Genomic DNA, 9,619 nt, shown 5'->3' with positions numbered 1-9,619 from the left:
ATCATTGACATTATAGGTTAACTACCTTTATTTAGTTTTATTGATGTGCCTTGCAGGCTGCATGATCAGCCCACACAGCATTTGCTCACTTATTAAAAAAAACACACCCGAATAATCACCTCCATGTTTTGTAATGTATTGTAGTTGCTTTGGTATTTTCGCTATGCCTTTATATGTGTACTTATTGATCTAATGTACAACTGTTATATCAATTCTTCTCATTGACTTGGACATTAATAATAACTTTATTGCACAATCAAAAACCATCAGGGGGTTTAGTATGGTAAAAAACAAAATACTAAAATGATAAAACTAACTAAATAAAAGTAAAACATTAATAATGTGCTCCATTGTGAAGTACATAATCTTGTTCTTCCCGGATGCAGTAAGTCATCATTTATTGTGACAATTGTTCCAAACTATTTGAAACCAGTATTCTTATCATAATTATATTTTTGTAAGTAGACAAAATCAAATACGTGAAACTACATCCAATGTTCTGCAACTCAAATCTGGTAGTACAAAATATTGATCAAATAGAAACAAACCATTCTCTCAATTTGATCGTCCAATGAGTACAATATTGAATTCAGCAAGCTTATCATTTTGGTCTGAGAGCAAAATAAAATTTCATCTTATTTAACTGTTATCAACACAGTGCACTGATAAACGTTATCATCATTTTAATATTGAATGCACTTGACTCAACAATTCCATCAAATCACACTCATTGTATAGTAAAGTAGGAAAGTATGTTGTTTTAAAATGGAGAAGTGAAAACACATTAAGAAAGAATTGTTTCCAAACATTCGTTGGCATATTTTAATTTGAACGCCACCCTAAACTTCACATGATTACTAGTATGACACAATTTTAACTCTCGATTCTCTTCTCGTAAGGATTAAACAGTAAATGTAAATTGAACAGTAAATCTTGACTTAATGAACAATATTCTTGTCCAAGTAGCTGTAGCATTGGTTCAATCGGTTAATATTTTCACATTTCCTTTTTTTAAACCGATAGGTGTGTATTTCAGAATATAGATGATGTTGCCAAGCCATTGGTGATTTGGCATCAACATTTAACATTTGTGTGTGTGTATGAAAAAAAAAAGAGTAAATATAATTAAAAAAATAAAAAAAATAGTGAACGGTGTACCATTCCTGAATCACAGAGAAGCCAACACTATCCCGATGTTTTATAAAAGTCTTATTTAACGTTATGTTACAAGCAAATGCGATGAGTCACTATTTGCAATTGCGTGCAATAATAAGATTTTCCGCTCAGATGGTGGGAAACTATTATATGTTTCTATGTCACATGTGTGATGAATTTGTTTTTGACTGACTTAATTAGCGGATTACTAGCGAATGGCTGTGTTATGTCTGTCATCGTTTAGGCCCATTTGAGGTTCTGTATCACGGGGGGAATTCGTCTCGTTTATCTATCTCTTCCCATTGAGGTATGGGATCGGGAAAGTCACTTATACTTTACCGTCAAATAAAACGCACACAACGAAATACAAAATAATGTAGTGAACGATTAATCAAAAGATATGACATATTCAGTACTTAGTGTGATTGGCTTTATGATTGAAGGTTACGCCCTAGAGTCTTTTTACTGCTTTGTAATTGGTTAAGGTTTTGAAAGTAAATAAAGTTGTGTTAGTTGGTCTTGGCGAGTACACGAGGAGAGACGCAGTCCTGGAGAGTCTTGGGGAGAGTCTTGACGCAGTCTTGGGACAGAATCTTGGGTCAGCCTTGCGATAGTCTTGAGGACTTTTCCCCAGGGCGCTGTGTCTTATAGAGTACTGACTGACCGACGTATTTCGTCGTGTGTGTCTTATTTGACTGTAAAGTTTAAGTGACGTTCCCAATCCTGTAGAAGAATTTCCCCCTGATACATGTTATAAAAACTCATTATTAACTCAAATTCAATAATGAAAAACCGATAAAAAATAAAATGTCGTCAGCCACAGACGGCACCTTTGGATTTTGAGTGTGTTTATTATTATGTTTATTATTGAGTTTCCACAGTGTCGCGTGTAGAATGCATTGTTTGTTTGCATGAAATTCGTACACGCGCTGCGCGACGACCACCGCCTATCTTGATAATTGAGTCCAAAGCGACCATAACAACGTACACTAAAACGCAAAGGCCCTTGGGTAGGCTCTTGTTTGTAAACAACGACACGCTATGGCCGTCTGTTGCACGCGCAGGTGACGACTCCCCTACTTTAAAATATACGTTTACAGAAACTAGACGGTAATTCATAGTCGTGTATGGATCGATCATTTATCCCCAAGTTTATTACTTAGCGTGACAGTTATGGCACAGAATTGATAGGAATGCTTGTGCATCCCCGTGCATTCTAAGAAGCATATTCCAAATTGACGCAGATATCCATCTATGACATGAACTCTGGCGCATGAGTACAACACGACATGATGTAATTCATTTCGTACGGTTACGCGGTTTACTTAACAACACACGTAAAGTCATGACACTGCATTTTTAAATGACATTTACATTTAAACAACATTTGGTTAATTGTAACCTAAACACGTGACGTACATTACTCTCATTTCTGCAATGTGATCTATTAAATTTCAGTTAGTTATTACATCTAATTCTTCCTTATAACAGTTTAGGCCACAGCGACTTAATTTTATGGATAACATCCGCGCGCGCATTAGTTTTCGCCTGTTCGCCTGTCTCCGGCGACGAGTCTCCACGGATTGTTTTTTTGTCCAGAACTTGCCGACTCATATTGTCGCAAACGCCGGCTTGACGAAAAACTTGTTTTGGACTACCTCAAAACGTGCCAATTTTGTCGTAAATGATCTTCTGCACATGCGTATTGCGTTGCCGGGAATTCCAATATGGCGACCACGCCACCAAAATACGTGAGCATAAAAGTTCAGAGGAATAACGGAGGCATTGTTGTAAACTTGTGCGCAATTGACGTCGGCCAGGGAGATGTGACATTTGCACAGCTATACGAGAGATTGGAAACGACAAGCGAGTTTCGCCCAGACAAATTTAAGGACATATTGTGCAGAGTGGCTGTCCCGCGTTTCTTCTGCAACGATGAGAGAAATGGGAGAGGAGTGGAGGTGTATGGTGGCCTAAAAGTCGGTCAGGCGACAAGTCAGTTCGGTTGCTTTGTCCGCATTGAAGTCAACAAAACTGCAATGAAAGCAGCGGAAGCTCCTCGGCCAAAGTCCGCTTTCGAGGTAAAGAGTAGTTTCTTATTATTTTTTTCATTTTTTGATTCGGATATTTTGCTTGCACACACAGTCAGCAATATTATGATCATATGACGAATTTTCATCAAGATACATGTACATAATTTTCTGCATCCAAATTTTTGTTAACTCTCTGTTTGTGTTTTTTTTCAATAGTGAGCCTCTTATAATTTGTTACATACTGTAAAAGCGACATGCAATTTTAGCGAATTGTGATAGCGAAATGTTGATTTAGCGAATCTCTCTTGTCATTGTTGATTTCCCGTTTTCACAATACTTGTCTGTCGCATACCAAAACAAATGCGCAGTTATCACCTCCATAAAAACAAAGAAAAACTGTCAAGTGTAATTTGATTCTGTTCGATAACAAACTGATTCAAAGGGGATTTGAAAAAGCGTGTATCGTTGTTGCTGGTTACCTCCAGAACATTGACCTTTTATATTGGGACTCAAAAATTACTAAGTACTACTAATGTCCGTAATAGTATATCAGTATCACTTTATTTATTTATTTTCATTGAAATAATGACCACAATGAATACGTTTATTGTTTGTGTTAATTTACTTTTCAATATTACGTGTATCTATAATATCAGTACGTTTTGTGTGTGTGTGTGTGTTGTTTACAAAGTGTGTGTGGAGAAAAAAACGTTGTTAGGCAGCTATTTTGAATATATAATAAAGTCATTAGCAACATCTTGAATTAGCGAATCAGCTCTCTCGCTAAATTCGCGAAAAAGACATGCTCGCGAAAAAGACATGTTTTACAGTTAAAGTAGTTCTAGAGCATTTGTGTCTACACTTAGTCTATCTGAAGTGTCACTTTAAAAGCTGTAGTTTGAATGTCAAAGAAGTTAATTTTCAGGTTGACAAACTTATTGTTCATTTTTAATTCAATTTTTTTCAATACAACACAGTATGTTTTTTTTATTAATGTGTATGCATTTGGCAAAGCTACTAGTAACATCTGCCTTATACTTTTGCCTTTTCAAAATCAAAGGTGATGATGATGGCATCAAAAGAACAAGGCCAACAGCAGATGATGTTCCCAGATTATGTTGGTGGCGCTGGTATGAATAACAACATCAGAGGTGACACACGATTGTACAACGATATTGTGGACATCTTGAAAAAGCAGAACTTCAGGTTTGTTTGTTTTCCATTTCACTACCACACATTCTGTGATCAACATATTTTAGGTTTTACCTGAAAGTCCATCACAACAGTTTAAAGTGACATATATTGCTGTATGGACAGTTAATATTGCATTTCTGAAACTTTGATCTGAGTTGTGTATTTTTTGTGTTCCTGAAAATAGATTTGAAAGAAACAAGGCAAACGAGAGCTCCAGCAGAGAGATCATTGTCACACTGAGAAATGCTATGTTCTTCCACATCTCAAAACTCTGTCAGAGAGATCTGTGTTTCTACCCGAAGACTTCTGCTCCTTGTACAACAAGACAACTTTCAAGCAAGCCTACAATAATCCCACTCATCATCGTCATAACTTGCACCCAATGTCCAGCTCTGAGCTAGAAAAACATGCTCAGGAACTGTTCAAGATGGCAACAATTCCCCTGTTGCAGAAGCCCAATCTCTCAAAAGTGAAAGACATTGTCATTCATCTAGGACACGGATTGCATAAGTACAGCGATCACCTTCAAGCATCTAACAGGAAAGTGCAGGCACAGCGGAAACAGCTGTTTCCAGTTAGAAGTGTGAAGGATGGAGTCAGCACAGAACTGAGGGTTGTCAAGGCCAAGGTGCGTAGTGACACAAAACTAATCAGTATATATGCTGAGTTGAAAAACCACCTTGCAAAGATTGCAGACTATGAGCTATGCTTCTTGGATGACTTCATACCCTCAGACTACAGGAAGAGATACATCTACATCAGCGAACTGGCTTTACCCATGAGTGTTCAAGTATACACCTACAAGCCAGGTAATAACCAGGCGTCACTGCACTTCATATGGAAGGTTCCTATTAAGCAAGGGACAGGGAATTAAACACAACAAACAAACTCATGCACCAAGCTGAGAAAGATGTGCCTGTGTATCACACAAGAGCAATGCGCAAGAAGTTTGGAGAGAGGTTTTCATCGGTCGCCAATGCAAAGCCAGTAGTGCTAAAAGAAGTGTACCAGTTCCTAACAAATGATGCAACAGCAGAGGAATGCACACAGTAGTAAAGAAGTCAGACAGCGATTGAAACTTCTCCTGGATGTACAGGATCCTGACCTTGTTGTGGACATGAGATCCATGAATGAGGGGCATGGGGAGAAGTATAAACACTTCTGGGATGAAGCTACCAAAATGATGGAAGAAATGCAGTTGGCAACTGTAGACGATAGACGGCACAGGCAAGTTTGCCATATGGCCCTAGCGATGTCTGTACCAGACTTCATCACTCAAGTGTGCAAAAGTGTGGGAAGTCGTATTTTTGGACGTAATATTCTTTATAATACCAGCAGTCCAGCAATCAGACAAGACAAGTACTTTTAAGAGTAGAACACAAGTTGTTTATTCGTGAACATAACATAGAAGAGCCCTGAAACAATTACAATGAATGCTTAAATACCCTCGTGGGGATTCTGAATTCGAGCGGGAAAACTAGATACAAATATACAATACTGTGATTGGTCAATACAAATATTGTGGTGTTGCCTCTCACGTTCGCTCATAGCACAGTGTTCAAGGTCGTATCCCGTTTTGTTACATTCAAGCTTTAGGCGGTACAAACGATGTATATAACAGTATAATAATATAACACGATACACAATATCAGTAAAAATAGTAAACAATAATTCTATCCATATCTATTTCCGACAAAAAGACTCCCTGAAGGAGCAGAGATACCGAGTGCTTCATGGGTGAGCCTACAGTTCTGGCCAAAAAAACAATACGTAGACTGGGCAATAAGGTACACAGGTCGGCTGAATGTAAAATACATGGTCCAGAGTCGGCAGCTCAACCACGACCATGTTGATGCCCACTATGCTGCTGCCATCTTCAAGTACTTGAAATCATTCTCTGTTAGGTTCAATCAGTACACAGCATTGGTCTTTATGGATGACAAGCATGGCATCGGAGAACCTGGCTATCCTGTGGCGGCAGTTGACAGAGGAAAATCTGTGCTGGTATCCAAAGACAACGTGTTCGCAGTGGCAGACCACGACTTTACTAAACTGAAACTAACCCCAAGTGTTACACTTGTTTGTGACATCCCGCAGAGTCCCACAGACTCATTCTACCGTGGGAAGGTCTTTGTTGCGCTTAAAGACTCCAACTTTCAAGCTTCATCACCTATTAGGCACCAAACTGAACTTTATGAAGTACTCAACCAAGCTGGCCCGGACCATAGACTTACATATATAAGTGTCCAAGTGTCACTGATTTGTATGTTTATTATCCTTGATCTGGATATGTTGCTCTGTGCAAGAATGGCCCCCCAATACAGCTTCAGGAGCCCTGTAGAGAGGATTATGAGCATCCTAAACCTCTCACTGCAGTCAATCGGCATCATGAGACAGAAGATGTCCCCTGAGATGGAGAAGCTGTTCCTATCAGTTAGCACTATGAAGGATGCAAGGGCGTTGGTAGAGAAGAACCCAAGGCTGAAGCAGGCCATAGTGGAGAGTACAGAGCATGTGCGTGGCATGGTGAATACACTGCTACAGCGTCTCAGCCTGAATAGTGAACCATTCAGCACTGTCGAGCCAGCAACAAATCTTGAGGTTGAAGAAATGTGGAACTTGATCCTGATGGTTGATAATACTGTCACCAACGCAGACACGACCAAAGTGAAACTGCAGTCTAAAATAGATCTCTTGGCATTCATGGAGCACTGCTGTGTCTCAAGGCACTACTTCTTCAGCATCAAGAAGTGTGGAGCAGATAGTTGCAAATATTGCAAGACGCCAAGACTACCTGCTGAAGTCTTCAATCAGCTTAAGAGTTTCCCTGATCCGATGCTAAACAATACAGGAGAGCATTACAAGCCCTTCACTGAAGTCTATGGACGTGAAACAACTGAAGCTGACAGACCCAGTCTGAAATTGTCCCGTACATCTGGTCATGGCATGCCATTCTCACCAACTGTAGAGAACACAAGAGGTGTAGTATTGTGTGTTGACTGCAACAAGCCAAGGACTATACACAGCCGGAGAGCCCTGACAGTTGAGCAAAGGAACCAGGTAGAACAACTGAAAGAAGAGGCAATGTACACCTGCAGGGTATCTTGGACACCAGAGGCCGACCCTCTGAGGGACATCTGTTTCGTTAGTCGGTGAATAAATATTTTCATATATCTTTGAGGCTGTATTAAGTAATGGCAGCTTTAATTGCAATATAAATGTATTTTTTTATCAAAATTTTCATAAAAAAGATTAGTATTGTAATTGTCCTCAGTTTTAGCTTTAGCAGGGAGTCATGGGTTGTGCTAGCTTCGCACAATTTGCGTTTCAAAAATGATTTTTTGTCTTGTTTTCTGCAGGGCTGTCTCATGTGCTACCCCTGTTGAAGCATATTACTACTCGGCACGAGTAAAGTCGAGGGTCCTGACCATCTTGCCACTGGTGTGCTGGAACAGTGGGGAGTTGGACACACTTCCCATCCCACAAGAGAAACTGGAGGAGTTTCAGAGCATCCATCCAGTGTGCCAGGTACATTGAAAACTGTTCATTTTTAATTGCATTGCAGCTTTGTTGTATATTTCCATCTAAAAGCATTCATTCTTACCTGCACTAGTATGTTGTTGCTTACACTTAATGCATTCCAAGACCAGGTAAATGATTTCTGCATACTGTTTCATTTTTCTGTAGGTGTGCAAAGCCAGTGGCACTGAAGAAAAGACAAGGGTCAAGAGAAAGATGAAGAGGAAGCGAGATGAAGTAGACGACAACTGACTTTCAGGTGGGTACTGTAGATATGTTTTTAACAACATATAATTCTACAATGTACCTTGAAACTCCTATCTTAAGTGAAATCCACACCTTTTCAAGTACCTTGTTGTGTCCATGTGCCCTAAGTACAGGGAAAATGTAAAGTGCACTAATACATTTTACATCTACCAAGGTCAAGTAATAAACAAATACTTTTTACATTTCTCTGTAGGGATGTGATAGCTGAGAAGGAAGAAGAGACCTGTTGTTGAAGAGATCTTTCACCGATGTGTAGGGTGTAGAGGAGTGCAAGAGATCATTTTTATTTACTTTTTTTACTTTTGATACTTGAGGTTGAGATCCCTAGACATGAGTCACTAGACATACTTGCAGGGTTAACATGTAGGCTTCATTTCACCTGACAACACAGTTAAAGCTAACCCCAGCTAAGTAGAGAGGAGCGTGCAAGGACATTTCTGTATCATTGCAATGTTTTGTTAGTTATTATCATAAAGTAGTGATATGTACATTCCGCCTTGACTTGTACTGAAAATGGTGTTCATGCTGTACCTTGAATGCAGTGTTTCTGACTGAAGGTACTTTATCATAACTACATGTACTAAAGCTTGTCTGAAATGGTAATACCTGTGACAGTAATACAGTACGAGATGTGTACATCAACATGTGTCTCCTACAAATAAAGATTTCTTGTTGTTTTTTTGATACACTGTGTTCTGTGGTTCAATTCGTAATACCAGCTCCGTAGTCCTGTGGTTTTAGCAGAATTTTTTTTTTCGCCCTCTCGCATTAGGTTTGGGGTCTCCAGAGGATGTCATCCATAAAATTAAATCAGTGTGGCCTTACAATATATCCACAAACCCGAAGTTATAGTACATGTTTATTTTAATCCCATATGTTTTCTGTGATGTGTTAATGCTAATATTCCGTACCACCGGCTCAGAAAATGAAGCCCAACGCACTGCATGACTTTACAAACTATTTTTTCAGTCAGTTTTAAAATTATCAAAACGTGTTTAAAATAAGTTTGAAGGATTATCAATAAGATGTGGAATAGTAAGACACTATAGTAGGTATATCAATTATAGTAGGCATATCAATTATAGTAGACATATCAATTACTCTGCAAAGAGCCATGCCAATAATGCAAACAATCTCAAATATGTTGAATTGTTTTGGTGCTACGGGTGACGTATACGAAGTTCTATTGACAGACTGAAGCGTGTCTAGAGTTCTTAGTGAGTTGAATGTTATGGATGGACACTCTATACTAATTCAATGCAGTATCTATTTGATTATTTTACTAATACTTCATGAAGCTTCTTGGGAAAATGCTGGTTATTAGTAAGTTGATATGTACCTACTTATTATGACCATGTAATTTCTTTACTGTGCTGCTTCCGAAGATTGAGGTTTTATTACGTGTGATTCCTGTGTAAGCGATCTGTCATGGCATTTGCCTCAAGCTGTTT

General features: G+C 38.9%; 1 pseudogene; it reads left to right on the top strand.

The window, feature by feature from the left end:
* Positions 1–4,809: 4,809 nt before the first annotated feature.
* Positions 4,810–8,153, top strand: LOC146734448 (uncharacterized; annotated as a pseudogene).
* The last annotated feature ends 1,466 nt before the right edge of the window (positions 8,154–9,619 follow it).

Source organism: Saccoglossus kowalevskii, chromosome 14 (assembly GCF_978046115.1).
Source record: "Saccoglossus kowalevskii chromosome 14, keSacKowa6.1, whole genome shotgun sequence".
Classification (NCBI taxonomy): domain Eukaryota; kingdom Metazoa; phylum Hemichordata; class Enteropneusta; family Harrimaniidae; genus Saccoglossus; species Saccoglossus kowalevskii.
This window is presented reverse-complemented; position numbering and strand designations above follow the sequence as displayed.